At 36.8% G+C, this 17,184-nt stretch overlaps 1 protein-coding gene across 2 annotated transcripts in view; it reads right to left on the bottom strand.

Moving 5' to 3' along the window:
• CACNG4 (calcium voltage-gated channel auxiliary subunit gamma 4) overlaps nt 1–17,184 on the bottom strand; it is an 84,285-nt gene that overhangs the window by 15,948 nt on the left and 51,153 nt on the right. The gene's annotated exons all lie outside the window — the stretch shown is intronic.

Raw genomic sequence — 17,184 nt, 5'->3', positions numbered from 1 at the left:
CTCTTTACCATCAAGGTAATTTGCACAGGATTGAATTATTGGTGTACTTAACAGCTGTGCCATAAACAATTAAATTGTGTGTTGTGTCAACTCTCAAGTCCACATGACTCACTTAACTAAAAGGGGATTGGATAAAGTAAAATGTTTTGTCAAGAGCAGTATGTCATTATCTACCTGGAGATTAGTGGCCACACATGGGGTGAGAAAAGGGTCAGAGATGCATAAGAATAAACAAACGTTTTGGTTGTAGAGACAATCTTTATTGCACCATACAGGTATTGGGAGTAGTAATTCCTGGTCTCCTTAGCACTTGCCAAGCAAGCTAAAATAAACAGGCAAATTCATAATACAACCAGCCAGACTTTTGAAGTGAATAACAATAAATGTAGCAATAATAATTATAGCAACTCCTGGTTTGGGTGCCCAATACATATTGCGCAGAGTCCAATTTTCTCAAATCCTTGTTTCCAATCTTTCTCAGGTAATCTGCTGTTATAATTTGCACATTTTCAGCTCATAAACAACGGGTCTCTTTTGATCTGAGATTCTCCTTCTTGATCTCTGACAGAAGTAGACCATCCTTTTTCCCCTTGCTCCTTCAAGGAGGCTGTAATTTAAATGTCTAGATGAAATGTCATTTTTGTGGGATTCTGTAAGGAGGTGTTGAAGGTTGTCATATGCCTGTTATGCCCACCGAGGTAATTGATCGGATGTGCTTTGTGGAGATTGATGCATTACAGATTTGCTTTATGGAGAAATAAAGGGAAAACGGTGCTGGAGGGAGAAGAAATCTGAAAGAAAAAAAAAACTACCTGGAGGAGATTGCACATCTGGTTTTGAGACACTGAAAAGAGGAAGTTGCTCTGTGAGTTAGAAAATAATATTTCCAGGAGAAAAAATGCACAGAAAGAAAGAAATTGCATCAACCAATAACTGTTTGACATTCTGCAAATTAGAATACTTATCCAGATGCCTGACCACATGTTGCTACTTGGCATATGCTCTGTCTTAAAGTCTTAGCCGTACCTGAGACAGGGTTTTTATTGGAAAGAGACTCTAACTGCATCTGTGTGCAATGACAAATGTTGCTTTAAGTTTTATGAAAATGCTTTGGAGCATGTGCTCTCTTACCCCTCCTGCTCCTGCAAGGCTAAGAGGAAAAGATAATCAACTTTCTTTTCTATTTTCAGTTAAATATAATACATCCGAATCCTAAAATGTGTATTGAAACAAAGCAGCTCTGTAAGTCATTGAAATGGGCTTGCTTCTTGTCCTACACTACGCACTTTCCTGTGAGCCCATTCAGAGAACTTAACGGCTGATCAATGCATTCTGCAAATGCTGGTAACATAATTATGAAAATTTGTTAGTAAGTAGATGTCAGGGAAGATAATTGCAAGCATTTGGAGTTATATCAATCAGCTTCCATTCTTGCTGTGTTAATAACTCGACTGCATTTCAAATAAGCTCTTTTCTTGTGGCTGCTATTCCCAAGTGTGATGGTGTCATTGTGCTTATTAAAAAAAGGAAAATCACATCCCAATCCTTTACCTTGTTATGAATCCCCTTTCCACAGATGAATGTGATGGAAAAGCTTGGTCTAATTACAAATGTTCTCAGTTGGGGAATAGGAATGACATCAAAATACAGAATCAGTTGCAAGTGACCTGTTATCTGATCAAAACAACGTGATGATGATCGTACACCTGATTCAGAACCAAAAAGGCAGCTGGTAAAACTAGAGCAATTTCAAAAGAACTACAGGAAAAATAGAAAATGCTGTAGGCTGGAGTAAAGGAGAACAAAAAAAAATCCCAATCTTACATATTCCCCAGTCGATTGAAGGATGGTGCTCATCATAATAATTGATTTGAAGATTTCTCCTGTTGAATTTTATTGTTTTCTGTAGTTACACATTATCCAGAATTCACCAAGAAAGGGGAAGATTATACATACTGCAAACAAATAAAGAGGCTTTTTTTTAAAGTTTCAATGGGCCTCTCTTATTATTTTCAACTGCAAAGTTCCTGATATCTTCTTTAAACTAGTGGTGCTTATATTTACAGAGTCCTCCTCCTCTTTCTACCTCTACCCTTATTTCTTCCTACAATCCTGTCTACTCCTTAAATTCATCGGAATAGAGCTTTATTTTGGTTTCTCATTCCAGGTTGCTGTTATCCAAGATTTTAGCCTTTAGAATCTGGCCCTATTGTTCTGGAAACCACCACTTTAATGTCAGGCCCAAAGAACCAAGCAAAACACATGCAGTTACCATGCTACTGAGTACTTCCCTGTATTGTTGTTCACTTATAGACAGAATCTTGTCAGACTAAAGCAATTAGCTGCACAACTATAGACATCCTCTTTGAATTGTAAGGGAGGGTCTGTCCTTGCCTTCTTCCTGCCTACCAGACATTCCAAGTTCTGTTGTCTCGTTGCCTTCCAGGAAAGAGCCCCTTCTTCCAGGGACTCCAGACTACATTCTACCACCCCTCTCTCTGTAGAAATATGATGATCTTTAAAAGGGAGTGAAATACATTTTATTTCATTAATGTGTTAGTGAAAAAGATCTGGTTGTTCCATATCCCTTTTACTTATCTGATGTTCTAGGTAATAGCTGTTTACACTAGAGATACATTCATTCAATTCTATCCTCAGGATGTTGTTTAGAGAGGGCTGTAAAGCACTATGAAGCAGTATGTAAGTCTAAGTGCTATTGCTATTATTACAGTTAATCGCATAGTCAGTCAGATGTTTAGACTGTATTTGGTACTTTCATATACCTATTGATGAATGAAATCTGGGATAGGCAAACATTGTCGTTTGATTATGTTAAAGGTATCATTGCAAGACATAAGCTGTTCCAAGTAAATATGCCTTTTGCAATTGATTGAAAGTGATTTTGTCAACGCCAATGATATTTAAGTAATGTTCAAGTTGCTTTGGGATTACATCCAAGGTGCCATCACTGTTCATACTACCTTAGCTTTCTTTTTCCATAGTTGTTTTATTTTTACTTGCAGGTCTTTGCATTGTGATCCTCCCCTCCCAGTTCTTTCTTTTCTGTTCTGCTGTCTTTAAGTTCGGCCATATCCACTATCCAGACTTTTTTTTAATCTTTCTTATTGGCAATTGTTATCCCTGAGGTGTTATGCTACAAGTGCTTATCTATTATTATTACTATCATCATTATTTTATTCATACAATACATAGGCCTGATTTTTCTTTAGTTCCACCTGAGATTGAATTTTGATCTGAATAGGATTCTGGGTTCCACTGCAGATAGTCTGTTAGTGATATTCTGACAACTTTGAGCTAGACTGAATCCAGTCTTCCTCAAACTGGTACCTTCCATTTCCACTTAGATTACTATTCCCATTAACTTCAAGATGTCATGGAAACAGCCAACACAACAAACATTTATTTTATCTGTTCTTTGATATTGCTCTCAAGGCTGGCATTACAATAAACCAAACAAACTGGCAACACTATAAAGTAACTACTGCTCTGTGTATCAAAATCTTCTTTATACCATTTCCTCAAATCAACACAATCTAAAATTTTTGCAATTTGAATGCAATTCTGGTCAAATACTATGATACTGCATATGATACAAACATAAAGCAATTCTTGCCCTGTACTAGGGGTTTATATAATAACGTTCTCTAAAAGCTGTTATAAATCAATGTAACTCAATGATATATTCTTTTTGTGGGTTATAACAGTTGGAGCATTTTCAAAAATTCTTTTCATTAGTCTTTTCATAAGCCAAGCACAAAAATCTTCAGTAAGTATTCTACTACTGAGCAATGCCTTTCATAACATTGACAATCGAATACAACTATGTCAATTTTCAGACAGGCAAACAGATAGACCTTTGCTCCATCACTTTCTTTATAGAGGCATGAATTTTTCTATCAAAATTGGCTTCTGCAGGAAACATTCATCCCCCGAAATCAAAGTCTTTGAAAAATAAAATACTATTTTTTTCTCATGACAGAAAAATATCAGTGTCCCAAAATACTTAAACTCATCAACATTTCAAATGTTCTCCAAATAGAGCAATGTTGCTGTTAGTAACATAACTATAACTGCATTATATTCACCACTATTGCAACACTATTCTGTTCCCACTTCTCCTAGGTATTTTTCTTCTACATCTACTCAGCATGTTGTGTGCTTATTGGACAACTAGGGTCCTGCCCATTTGCTTCAATATCATGGTTGTCCAACCTTTTGGGTTGCCTTGGCTACATTGAATAAAGAGGAATTATCCTGGGCCACATGTAAAATATATAATATAGTTAATGTACAGTATATAACTAACAAATTTCCTTTATATTTTTTATTTTTTATTATCTTGTGGGGCTGCATTACTAGCTGTCCAGGGCTGCATGTAGCCCATGGGCCATGGGGTGGACATGCCTGATATATATGTTTAAATCTTCTAACCATTATTAACTTCCTTGATAGCTAATTAGTCATCGTATTAATCTAAAAAGTTCAAGTCCTGTACTGCAAATAAATCATTTTATGAATGAAAGTTACAGGGTGAATTAATGTCATTACTAAGCATCTGCTGTCCACCAAGGTTCTAGTAAAATAAATAGACACTCTGGACTATGCTGCAGAAATGGTTTCCTTGAATTAGAGAGACCTAGTTCATCTGCTAGTGACAAACTAGTAATGTGCTTTTACAAATTATATTATTTACTTATACAGAATACAATATTGCAGACTAACTGAGCTCACTGCCAGGAATTCAATCTCCCTGGTTGAAGGTTGACTTGGTCTTCCATCCTTCCGAGGTCGGTAAAATGAGGACCCAGATTGTTGGGGACAATCTACAGACTCTGTAAACTGCTTAGAGAGGGCTGTAAAGCACTATGAAGCTGTATATCAGTCTTAAGTGCTATTGCTATTTGTATCTCCCTCCCTTTCACACATAATTCATTTTGCATCGGAAAAGTATAATTGCACTCATCTAACATTTGCCTGTCCTAAAATTCTGAAACAAAACAATCTGTTTCATTTGAAATAATCACAGTTCCTGGCTAACTCTTGTCAATATGCAAATCAGGGTATTTTGGAAAGCTGCTTTATCTTGAGAAGTGTATCAACATGCAGTGAAATTTATTCATGATGTTTGCTGCAAACACTTCATTCCATGCTTAACAATTTCAGTTTACTGAATGCTTATTGTGAAATTGTTGATCCTGTTCAGAAACTAGTTATAGCTCACTGTATATAATGGGATTACTGACTTTATTTAAAAATAAGCATGCCTACATCTTTCCTTTTAACTTTTCTAATGATTTAAAAACTTTCCTTAGGTCCATTTTTTTCAATTAAAAAAGAAATTTGAGGCATGCATGGAAAAGAGTGGCAGAGTAGACAACCTGAGGCCCATTGTAATATTTGCTTCTTAGTAATATTATCCAGTGATCTATAAACAGTCATATTTTGAAATCTTCTTTCCTCCCTCTTCTTATTGAGTCAAAAGGAAGTAACTCACTGGATACATCCATTATGCTAAGTCCTATTTTATTTAACTATGCGTCACTGAATAGACTGCAACTGGCAGGATTCATGCAGAATACTTGGCCTTAAATCTTTGATTACATACCATAGTTTATCAAACTCAGTTCTCCATACTGTAATTTAATGTATTGGGAAAGCCTAGTCATTCACTTATTCACACTTACTTACAGCAAGATAGAACCTTGCTTTTCATCCCAAGTCCAGCTAGATCAGGGGTGGGCAAACTTTTTGGCTCGGGGGCCTCATTGACTTTTAAAATTTGACAGACGGGCCGCCACCTGGTGTCGAAATGCCTGTCATTACAAGTCAAAATCAAATGAATGCAATCATTCAATCATTCACATCAAACCTTAATTCTGTACCAATCTTCGGCGGGCCGGATTAAAAAGACCAATGGGCCGGATGTGGCCCCCGGGCCGTAGTTTGCCCACCCCTGAGCTAGATGGAGTTAGGAGATTTTAACCCCATTGTAACCAGAAATTCCTGTTGAAAATTAAGCAATAGGGTATCTATAAGACCGAATTAGTCATGGTGGCAATTATCTCTTTTTCCCCCCTGTCTGATGTCTTATTCAAAGCCAAATTATGAACTCAGCCAAATCTTGAGCAAATTCAGAGGACCCAGTACTAATTAGCCTAAACCTATCTAACTTTCCATACTATTAAGCCTGGTTAATAAGTGATCAGCAGTTTGATATTTCCATTTATTATCAAAGCTAGCAGTCTTCTCAAATTGCTTGTTTGATAAAAGAATCCCAACACGCAGCTGCTTCTTGTATTTTCTAGTCTCCTATACCTTACAGAACATATACCTTTGCTTTTTAACTATGAGAATTGTGACCCCAAAATGCCTGAGTTGTCCTGCAGAACTACTTCATTTCCTTCCTTCTGCTTCTTCTTTGTAGTTTTGCAAAAGGAGGGGGAAAGAAAGTCTTCTCTCATTGCTGGATTGAATTCTCCCGATGAACTTTTTCTGCTGCTGAGCCTGCTTGACAGAAGCTGTTTTATCTTCATTCCTGTTTTTTTCACTTCACTTTTTCTCTTCCTCTTTTTTTTTTTTTTAACAATTCATAGACTTCAAGCACTCTTTAGCATCTCACATTGACTTTGCCTGAGCCAGCTGGATTGCACCAGGATGAAATAATACTTCAAGACTTTTCTTCCCCTGCATACAGGCAACCACCACCTGTCATTTTTGCTTTTGGCTTACAGTTTGTATGATGGCCGATTTTACCAGTGGCAATCTCTCTCTCTCTCTGAACAAATTTCCTTCTTTACTAGGGATTCTGTTACTTTTCCTTCCTGCAAATTTGATGTAGCCACATCAGACCCCAAATATGTCATCCATGGGTAAATGGAAGGAAGATAGGTCTCAACAATATCCATCCAACAGTATCCATCCATCAAGAAGCAATGGGTGGAAACTAATCAAGGAGAGATCCAATTTAGAACTAAGAAGAAATTTCCTGACAGAAACAATTATTCAGTGGAACGACTTGCCTCCAGAGGTTGTGGATGCTCCAACATTGGAGGTTTTTTAAGACGAGATTGGAAAACCATTTGGATTACTGAAGTTTTATTTCTTCAACTAGCGTTGGCACTAAATCTGAGCAAAAGCTGACATCCCCAAGGGGATTGGTGGTAAGGGAAAGAAAATACTTTAAAAGCATTGCCCTAAAACAACTCCACCTTCTCCAATACCTGCATATGAAAGCTTTTCCCTTTAATGTAAGGCTAGAGAGCCTGTTTGTTGTACTGAAGATGTCTGATTAGGAGCAGGGCAATCAAATTTTAGTCCAGTCCCAGACACATAAACTTGCTTGCGACTTTTGAGGCAGGGCAAGACCATATTCTTTCCAGATTATTCTCCTTTATTCGAGTTCAGAAAGATAAGTAAATTCAAAAAGCAAAAGCAAAGCCAGCCATTAACTAAGCCTTATCAAAACAGACAAATGCTTTCACTTATAATCAGCTTCAACATTAATTGTTTGCATTATTTAGTACACAGTTTCTTGCCTGCCAAGTGATGTTTTGATAGTCTAAAAGTACCAAACGAGTATAAAACTGTTTGCTCTTAAAAGCATTTTAGGTAAGCATATCTCCCTGTAATATGATGCGTATTTAATAGATGGTTGTTCCTAACATTTGTTCACCCCGCACAAGATGTAATTAATGCTTCTCTCCTATTTACCATTCTAGTTCTAAGAAAAAGTGTAATTAATTGCATGGTATCATTGGCTTGCAGACTATAGAGATGATGGTGGCTAGTTATTTTGATACGTAAACATTTGATCTTATTTTCTATCATCTTCAAGCCTGCCCTTAGGTTCATAACGCTCATATCCCCAAGACAGAATGTAGTCTTGAACTCTTTAGCATCCTAGTCTCATCCATGTTCTAATTCCTAATTAAAGTGCTCAGTTTAATCCAGGTTTAGATATATTAGCCAATGTTACTCTGGATAAAAAGCAATTGACCAGTATTCTATTTTCAACAGCTAGTAGTGTTGCCTAATCCATTTCAGCTATGGTAGGACTCCACCAGCAAATCCATTATTGCTTCTTTCCAGAATACTCTGATGGTAGTATAATATCTTTGACGTTTGCAAACTCTCTATCTTCCTCTCCTCCTTTCTATGAAAATATAAACTTGTCAGGGTAATGACTTACGAGCTGACCAGCTGATGTCAGCAAGGTTTTTGGCTGTTATCTCTTTAAGAGCTTGTATAATAAGAAGAGGCCCTGTTAGGGCATCTCCTTCTTGCTGTGTGTTCTTCCCTGCTGTAATTGCTACTTGTTTGGTCTCTTCCTATAGTAAGTGTATGTATATATTCTTTTGTAGATAAAACGACTATTTATTACAAACCTGTTTGCTGTTATTGTTCCTGGGATGTCTCATGTAGTAAAGCTGTGCACACTCTGACAAAACTAAGGTTTTTTTTCCTATTCTCAGGAAGCAAAACACAGAATAAAAAGAAAGAATCTGGTGCAATTTCCTTCCTACTAACACAGCTGCAAAAAAACTGCAAAAAATCACAGCACCAAAGTGTGGATAATCGTCGGCTTCTAACACTTAGTTTTAGGTGTACGTGCACATCAAGTTTTATTCTAGACGTTTGCTTGGGTTTTTTTCTTTTATATTTGTATGTTGATTTTTGAACCACAGAACATTCTGATGCTGCAAACTAAAAAGAAATACAGTAATAAAACCCACTTCCCAGCCTTTTAAAAAAAATGGTTCTAGTTAGGTTACTTATTGTTCAGAGACATTAGGAGTAGGTGAAGCTGTGGCACTAACTGTCCAAGGTACAGTATGTAAATTCTATCATACATCAAACAGGGCCTGAAGAAGAGGCATTAAGAGAGAGCAATCTCTAACTACAGAGGAAGAGAGGTTTAAACAAAGCCTTTCATCTTTGGTTTCCTTTTAGTATGGTATTTTTGTGATGATCATGAGTATGGAAATGTGTGCAAGGATCTTTGGGCACTACTCTCTGCCTTGATAATGTCTTGCTGTGTTCTCATGAATCACTAGATAGAGCTGCATGTGCTTTGTTCCTGCACATATTAATTAACAGTCTGCAATTCCAGTCTTCAGTTCCCTAAACCTGACAGTGAAATTAAACCATTAAAACTAACAAGGGAAACAACAGCTGACTGCATATTACCAACAAGGCCTCTTTTAAAAGGACTCCATTTTACTGGAATCCTTGGTCCAAAACGTGCTGTTTTAACGCAAGCTTTGATGCTGAAAACATGAACAAATGGCAGCAAAAAAGCAGCATGTGCCCTTTTAGTTTTAATTATTCATCAGACAAGCTTTCTTTTTTGTGCAAAGCTTCAGAGCAGAGCTTTTAAGCATGCTATTTGCTCATTGGTCCCCATGTTAGAAGCAGCATATAGTTATTTGTTTTCAAAAACACTTCCGATTTTGGTTAATGCCTCTAAAATGATTTCATCCATCTGATTGCCAGTAAACTATACAAGAACAAACTAAGTTTAATATGTTGTATGGTAGATACAAAATGCTGCACTTTTTTTTTAAAGTCTTCCCCCACCTTACTAACTTACATGGTGCTGGAACCGTTTCAACTATCAAATGCTTTCAAACTGAGGAGAGAAAAGTAAGTGGGCGATACATTATTGATGAATTTTTGAACTAAAATGACAGCACAGGAGCTCTGATCTTTAACAGCTTCTTCATGCTTCAGATAAAGTACCTATCTATCCAAACCCCTTAATCAAAAGAAATGAAGGAACAGCTCTGTAACTATCAATGAGCAGCGTCATTGTTTTCAACACTGTGATGCACTAGAAATTATACTAATTCAGTATTTAACACTCCCTAAATCAGACTATTGATCTATTTTGATACTTTTATTGCATGTCCTGATTAACACTGGTCTTAAGAAATAATCTTTGATATTAAACTTGTGATGTGATATTTCTCCTTCATTTGCCATGACAGAAAGTGACCCTTTAATTGACGCAGAGTAGCATTGATTCCAACGCAGTGATGCCTTTTAAAAGATAGGTCATCAATAATATTTTAAAGTAATTTGGGAAAGAGGTTGATTTTTTGCATCCCACTTTTTCCCAGGTGATTAAAGCAGCAGATACAGTTCTACCCCCTTTACTTTCTCAGTAAGTAATACTGTCAGGTATCTTATCTTCAAAGTGGCTGTCCTAAGACACCTAGAGAAGTTCATGGCTTCTCTAGGTGTCTTTGTCACTTTGTTTAATCAGAAAGGAAAAAGGAAAACACATGGGAAGAAAATCTAGGAAAGCACATCCCAATAAAATAATATTAGTCTCCTCTGAAAATAGTTTGTCATTCAGTACAGAATCCTATGTTTAAATCAATGAATAGTTTTTTTCTTCCATAACTTCCTCACTAGTATTTCCCCCAGATAATTGTTGCTGAATTGGGGTCTAGTTTGTATACGGTTTGACTGATAAGAGGACAGATAGAAAAGAAGCTACATGGAGGATGGTGAGAGCATAATTCCTTTTTCAAATTATTCACCATATTTGCCTTTCTGCTACAAATACCAGAAATAAAATGTGTACGTGCTGAAGCAGGAATGCAGTCATCAACAGATACATAGAGATACACAACATGGCTGACATATTTTTAATGTTGACCCTTCTCACAAGGTAGCCAAGGAGTATTCATGATATTTTCTCAAAATTCCAAGTGTACCCAACAGCTCAAATACAAAAACTTCTGATATACTGCAGTATTTTACTGGGACAAATACAAGATCTATAACTTTCAAAAAGACGATGGAAGTTTGAATGGATTTGCCTAGTTTCTAAATGTGCTCATAACAAAGCACATATAACACACAGGCCAAAACAGCCTTTCATGGTGAAAACCAAGTTAATTGAGTCCAATGTTCTTTTCTAATAACAGGCAGTAACCTTTAAATAATTCAGAACACAAATCTGGTGGATGTATGGCAACTTTCTCCAAGTTAATGCCTTCCAGTTGTGTAAGGAATTCTGAAAGCCAACCTGAAAAAGGAATATGATAGGAATAGGGAATCTGTATCTCTCCAATCACTACGGAATTACGCTGTTTTTCTTCACTATTGGGCATGCTGAAAGGGGCTGTTGAAATTTTTACTTGTTTAGCAACTGAAAGACTTGAGTTCTATTCTAGTTTTTAATTAGCAGGCAAATCCATACATAGCTACTAGGAAGATATGAAGGCAGCATCTTCAGTAATTAGACTGCTACACCTACAAAAGTTTGTCACAGCAACTACCAAGGCTGAGGAACTACAGTATTTACTCAAAATGAAAACAGTCTAAATTTAAGAACATCCACCACCACCTCTTGAAAGGAGACAAAATCAAACAGAAGCAACCTTCAATTCCCTCCAATATCACAAATAAATCTAAGATGATTCTACAATTTTAAAGATAAATTACTTAGAGAAAAAGACTAGCTTTCTTTCCTAGTATAGTCAGCCATGTGTTTCATTGATTATTCTTTTTATAGAAACCAAGAATCTACTGTTTCCATGGCCAAAGAGTAGTATGCTGTCTCATTGTTATTTTGGAATTATAGCACAGAACAACGTGAAAATAATTAAGAGAAGACAGAATCACACAATGTATTTTGCTCCTTTACAGTTAAACCTTGACTTAGCAACCGTTCAAAGTTATGACAGACCCATCTTGGGTCTATTTATGACCTAGATCCAAAGTTTTAACTGTTGTTCCCCCTTCCATGGTCATGTGATCAAATTTTAGGCACTTGGAAACACCGCTGCATTTGCAGCCATTTGCAGCATCCTGTGGTCATATAACTTTTTGAGGATTGTGCCAAAAACCAGCCCTTCCTTCCAGCTTTTGGAAAAACTGAGCCCATAGTGAACTACCAGTGTTCACTGAATGTCCACTTTGATTGGCTTAACGATCGTATTAGATTAATGGAAGAGATGCACATATATTCAGGGAACAGTGTCATACTGAATCATGCAATAATTTAGTAATTGTCATTGAGATTGCTATAAAATATAGATAAATTGCAGTACTGACCTATTGTTTTCTCTGTGAATTGATCCAACACACAAACACACACACACACAATCCCTCATAAGAATGGAGATGAAAAGGTAGTATTCAGGAAACCTGACATAGGAAATATGTCCTCTACATTTCAGGGACCTTCTCTGTTACACAGTGTACACCTGTCCTTCTCACTTTTTTTGTATAGATACTTCTTGTCTTTGGGTAGGAAGTCATCAGATGATAGAACAAAGATTAGAGAATTCCATCCGAGTATGACATAGTTCTGGGAGAGATACTATTCAATTTGGTTTAAGTAAATTAGGAAAATGACAAGATAAAAAACCAGAAAGCATGACTTCCATAACTATCCATGCAAACCAACTGGTGAATAAGAAAACAAATGCATCTCAACTTGAAAATATATAACTCTTTCAAAAATACTGTGATGATAGATATTCAAGATTCTTTTACTAAATCATCTGCTTAATAGTTCAGAAAAGTGTCTTGATTTCACTTATGTGAACAAGCAGCTTAGAGATTGTGGGCATCTCTTTGAATTAATATATAGAAACAATGTAAACAATGTAAAAACATAGGGGTGGACTAAGGTAAATGTCACCTATAGCACCATGCATTAATTTCTAGCACAGGAAGCAGTACAGAGGAAGCCTTAATTTTTCATGCATGATGTATATTTGACCACCAGTAAAAGTCATTACTGATGGTGCCTGGATACAATTCCGTCAGGCATATGCTGGGAAGCGGATTGCTTGCTAGTGGGAAAAAAAGCAATTTAGAAAAGTAAAATAAGAGATGTGATAATTGTTAACATTTTGAACTTCAAGGTACATCTCTCTGAGCATTGGTGTTGACAGGGAAGGAAAAGAATTCAGATCCACTGCCTTAAAGAAATACCTGTTCTTTTTGTCCAAATGCAGGACATCTTGTAGAAAAACATGAAGATTGCAGAAGTGCTTTATATTTCTCTATAGGTGGCCAAGTTCAAATGATTCATCTTTTGGAACTGTTTACCAATGGAAAAGACAAGGAGCTTGTAAGAATGCTTTGTTTATTTAAATCTACTTAAAAATTCAGAATTTAAATCAAGAGCATTACAACTGCTTTATCGTATTCAAACTTTCCCTCTGTGATATATACGAAAGAAGATTCAGTGCTCAATACTGACAGGCTGACTCCTCTGAATATGTGCACTATAACTATGAAATTCTTGCTGGCAAACAGATGCAATTTACTTTGGAAATTGATCATTCTGTGAAACTAGTTGGGTGGAGAAAACACATTTGTTATTTCCATCACTACCTAGAAAATACAATCCTGCTCCCATCCAGAACATGGCAATTTAAAAACAGCAATTAAAAATATTCTGAAAATTATAGTAAAATACATCTGTGCTTAAAGAGCAGAAAGTCAGAGATAACAAGAAACAGTCCAATAGCTCAAGCACATGTCCATGTTAATATTTCTCAACACTGCAACCAATGAACAAAGCTGCATATTTACTCTGCTCGCCAGTACAGTTCGCAATCTGTATTGCTCCTAATAGTCCTTATAGTACTACAGTATTATTATTATAACCTGATTTACCTTACAGAAAGAAACTAGAGTTTCTGTCACAAACATTTTGCTGACAATGTGATGTATCAGCAAGCCTTAATTTATTTTCCTATCCAGAAGCCATCAGGAAAGATGTTCCCAGGGGATTCGAACAACCTGGGTGCATTATTTCCCTTCCAAACCCCTCCGCTGAGTCCTTTTCTCTAATCTTTTTCCAGCACACACATTTCCTTCTCTTTATCAAGCAGCTCTCTGTAACATATCTTCTCTCTCTCTCTTTATTTTAATTACTTTGAATGCAATTAGGATGAGAGAGGGGGAGGAGGGGGAGAGGGGGAGAGAGAGAGAGACCGACTGACTGAGTGACTGTGGGTCTTGGAACTACACCCAGAAGTATGGCTCCAGCAGCATCTTTGAAAATGCTTTATATCTTTCTTCTTTTTTCCTTCAATACATTTTTAACCAGATTGCAATATTATATGAGAATGGGGGATGGGAGTACACAAATACAGATTCAATGATCAGCAACAAGTTTTTAAAAAAATCTACAGCATAGATTGGCTTTAAAAACACTGAAGTATTGTTTTTTCCCCAGGCTGTACTGCAGATTTTTTTTTTTCAAATTGTGTTTCAGAGGCATCTGATATAAATTTGATGTTGCTACCTTCTTTTATTTTTAAAAATGTAGTTGAATATTCACTAGTCATATATCGTTATGAATATACCTCAAAGTTAACCAGAGAACTGAATACATTATATCCTTCACTCTCACAGGACTAAGTAATTCTTATTTGGGGAATAAATATATCCTGATGTCATATTTAGCCCTGTCAAAACATATAAATAACTGGAACTGTGTGGCATTTTGTTCATCCACATCTGGAAAAGACACCGCTCAGGTGCCAGGAAGTCACTACAAAAGAGTTCAGTAGCTTCCTTTTGGGGAAAGGAAGAAGTGCATCATAATCTTTGAAACCTGTCAGGTCATATGGCTACAAAGATTGACTTCAAAATCCAGCATCAATCTGTGGAACATGGTACCTTTAAACGTACAGGCTGAAAAGGTGTTGTTGTTGTTGATGCTTAGGCTAGAATACCAAGTACAGGATTCACATAACCTGCCAGCTATGGTTTACTTAATTAATGGGTGTGAGAGGTTGCATCAATCTTGATTCCAAAACTACAGGAGGCAATAGGTTTTTTCCTGGCACAATATAATAAAAATGATTTCAGAAGTTTAAAAGTTGGTTCAAGGATTCAAAGAAACACACACAGTCAGTCGGTGAAGTAAGAGAAATGCCTTTTCAATTCTATTGTCCTTTTGTTTGCACAAATTGAATTGTAAGAAAAGAAAATCTGATTTAAAAGGGAAGAGACGTCACAAGGCTTTGCAATACAGAATAAGCAGAAACAGAAACTTCTGAAATGATAAATGGATGACTGTATTCAAAGTCACTGTTTGTGCTTAGCATTCACTTGTTGTTGTTTTCTTATACTTCTAACAAATCTTTGCAGCTAATTCTTTCCAGGTGCCTGAGAAAAGGAAACAGACTTGTGTGCTACCTCAATAAGGTACACCAGTGTAGGATAGAATGACTTCTCAGAATTTCAGACAGGTAATTTGGGTTTGCACCAGAAAAGAAAATTGGATTTGTTCTCACAACCATACTCTATCCCCTTTTCAGTATTAAGCTAAACAAAGCACACTGGATAACATAATAAAACAACAGGAAGAGGCAGCCTGGGTATGTAAAAATAATGTTGAATGCAAAGAGAATGGGACATTCAAGAAGTGAATAAAGACACAGAATCAAACGCAAAAATTAATACCCAATGAATGTGGACTGAATACAAAAATGATCAATAGGAATGAAGTATGGGAATCTGGTGTGGTCATTCTGGGATAATGAATTAGGATTGAATTGCAAAACCAGTATCAGTGAATGGGTTAAGAAACAGGCCATGGAAGCGGACACTTAATGATAGAATACAGAATATCAAAGTTGGAAAGGACCTTGGAGGTCTTCTAGTCCAACTCCCTGCTCAAGCAGGAGACCCTTTACCATACTGAAGAAATGACTGTCCGATCTCTTCTTGAAAACTCCTGGTGAGGGAGCCCCTACAACGTCTGAAGGCAAGCCATTCCACTGATTGTTTTCACTGCCAAGAAATTTCTCCTCAGTTCTAAGTTGATTCTCTCCTTGATAAGTTTCCATCCATTGCTTCTTGTTCTGCCTTCGGGTACTTTCAAGAATAGATTGATCCCATCTTCTCTGTAATAATCCTCAAACATTGGAAGCCTACTATCATGACACCCCTAGTCCTTCTCTTTATTAGACAGACATATCCAGCTTCTGCGACCGTTCATTGTGTGTTTTAGCCTCCAGACCCCTAATCATCTTTGTTGCTCTTCTCTGAACACTTTCTAGAGTCCCAATATTTTTTTTGTATTGTAATGACCAAAACTGGATTCAGTATTTCACCTGTGGTCTTACAAAGCAGTACTAACACTTCATGTGATCTTGATACTCTTGATGCAGCCTAGGACTGCATTGGCTTTTTGGCAACTGCAGCACATTGCTGGCTCATACTTAAATGGTTGTCCACCAGGACTCCTAGATTCCTCTCAGTTACTACTGTTGAGCCACATAGCGCCTAATTTTATACTTGTGCATTTGGTTGCTCTTGCCTAAGTGTAAAATCTTACTTTTCTCACCAGTGAATTTCATTTTGTTGAATAGAGTCCAGTGTTCAATCTGTCTCAATCCTTCTGGATCTTGAGTCTATCTTCTAAAGCAGGGGTGTCAAACTCACATCGCCATGGTATCATCACATGACATATCATGACTTTTTCCCCCTTCAATAAATCAGGCAAGGGAATGGCCAGCACGTGACGCATCCAGCCCGCAGGCTACAACTTTGACATCCCTGTTCTTAAGTGTTGGCTATTCCCCCCCATCAGCTCCCCTTCTATTCACTCATCTAAATAATTTGTAAAGATGTTGAAGAATACTGGGCTTAAGACAGAACTTTGGGAGAGGGAGTATCGCACTTCATGGTTTTCTCCAAGTAGATGTACTTCCATTGAGGTACGTTGAGTGTGATTGGTCAGCCAATTACAAATCCATCTTGTGGTAATGCTGCCTATCTCATACAGTTTATCTTACCAAGAAGTAGGTTGCAGTGTACTTTGTCAAATGCCTTACCGAAGTGAAAGTATACAATTTTCATAATATTTCACTAGAGCATTAATTTAGTCAATTTGTTAAAAATGCTGTTAGGTTTGACTGGCATGATCTGTTTTTGACAAAACCATGATGGCTCTTAGTAACCTTGCTTGTTTCTAGGTATTCACAGATCTGTTGCTTATCTCTTCTACAATCTTCCCATGCATTGAGAATGATAAGTCTGTGATTTCCTGGATCCTTTTGGTTTCCTTTTTTGACGATGGGAATTATTATAGTGGATGGTTGACCATTTTTAAAAAATCTCAGGCAATGTATAAAGTGTTGCATACTTATGGTGTAAGCTAAGATTTTGGGAACTTCC

This window comes from Pseudonaja textilis, chromosome 2, assembly GCF_049901715.1.
Source record: "Pseudonaja textilis isolate UNSWEBS1 chromosome 2, rPseTex1.2, whole genome shotgun sequence".
In the NCBI taxonomy this organism is placed as follows: domain Eukaryota; kingdom Metazoa; phylum Chordata; class Lepidosauria; order Squamata; family Elapidae; genus Pseudonaja; species Pseudonaja textilis.
Note: the sequence above shows the minus strand (reverse complement) of the source record. Positions and strands in the feature narration are given on the sequence as shown.